This window comes from Chaetura pelagica, unplaced genomic scaffold (assembly GCF_000747805.2).
Source record: "Chaetura pelagica isolate M959 unplaced genomic scaffold, ChaPel_1.0 scaffold250, whole genome shotgun sequence".
Lineage (NCBI taxonomy): Eukaryota > Metazoa > Chordata > Aves > Apodiformes > Apodidae > Chaetura > Chaetura pelagica.
This window is the reverse complement of record NW_009951929.1, coordinates 253,827-255,559: the sequence shown is the minus strand read 5'-3', so window position 1 is coordinate 255,559 and position 1,733 is coordinate 253,827.

The window sequence follows — 1,733 nt, the reverse complement described above, 5'->3', positions numbered from 1 at the left end:
AGCAATTTCTCCCCCCAAAAGTTCTTCTCTGAAGAATGACACCTCCCCCCTCCGCAAAAAAAAGCAACTTCTCCCTCCCAAAAAACTTACTTTTCACCCCAAAACTTCTTTTCCAAATAGTTACTTCTTCCCAAAAAAAAGCAAGTTCTCTCCAAAAAGGAGCTGCCCTCCAAGAGTGGCTTCTCCCCCCCAAAAAAAACCTGACTTTTGTCCCCAAAAAGTGACTTCCCTGTCAAGAAAGTGTCTTTCCTCCCCTCAAAGCAACTTTTATCCCCTCGAAAGTGGCTTTTGTCCCTCAAAAAGTTATTTTTCTCCCCCAAAACTTAAATTTCCCCTCAAAAAGGTAACTTTCCTCCCTAAAAAGCAACTTTTCTCCTCCCACAAAATAACTTGTCCCCAAGAAGTGACTTCTCTTTCCCCATAAACAAGTGACTTTTAGCCCCCAAAATAAACTTTTCTCTTCCAATAAAGGGCCTTTTATCCCTAAAAAGCAACTTCTGTCACCCTAAACCAACTTTCCTCCCCCTGGAAGTGGCTTTTCTGCCTCAAAGACAACTTTTCTCTTCCCAAAAAGTAACTTTCTCCCTGAAAATAAGTGACTTCCCCCATGAAATCCACTTTCCTCTTCTAAAAACGACTTGTCTTGCTAACAAGCAACTTTTCTCCTCTGAATGTTACCTTGCTGCCCAAAAAAGCAACTTTAACGCCCGATGTAACTTTTGCTCCCCAAAACAGCTTTTATCCTCCCAAAACAGCTTTTATCCTCCCAAAACTTGACTCCTCTCCCTCAGTAAGCAACTTGCCCCCTCCTGAATCTCTCCTCTCTCCCCCTCAAATCCAACTTGTCTCTGAAAACAACTTTTATCCTCCAAAAACACGATCCCCCCCCTTCCACAGCAACATTTCCCCTCCAAAAAGCAACTTCTCCCTCCCTAAAACCGATTTTTCCCTCACAAAACTCAATGTTCCCCCACCCAAATCAACTTTCCTTTTACAAACCCCAACTTTTCCCACGCAAACCTAAATATTTTTGTCCCCAAACCAACTTTTCCCTCACAAAACCCAAACATTTATCCCTCCAAAGCAACTTTCCTCTCACAAACCCCAACATTTACTGCCCAAAAGCAACTTTCCCTTCACAAAACCCAAACATTTACCCCCAAAAGCAACTTTCCTCTCACGAATCCCGTTTACTGCCCAAAAGGAACTTTCCCCTCACAAACCCCAGCATTTCCCTCTCCAAACCAACTTTCCCCTCACAAACCCAAACATTCACCCCCCCAAACCAACTTTCCCATCACAAACCCAGTATTTAACCCCCCAAAACCAACATTTAACCCCCCAAAACCAACTTTCCCCTCACAAACCCAAACATTCACCCCCCAAACCCAACATTTAACCCCCCAAAACCCACCTTTTCCCCTCACAAACCCCAACCTCCTCATGCAGAACAACCACCCTCCTCCCTTCACCCCTGCCCTTTCTCCTCCTCCTTCTCCTCCTCCAACCTCCCATTTCCCCTCCCAAAACCCCACTTTCCCCCAGAAACACCTCTCCCCTCCCCTCTCCCTATTAAAAAGACCCCCTTTTCCTCACAAAAACATTTACCCCCCAAAACCACCTTTTCCCCTCACAAACCCCAAACATTTACCCCCCAGAACCAACTTTCCCCTCACAAACCCAAACATTCACCCCCCAAAACCAACTTTCCCCTCACAAAACCCAAACATTCA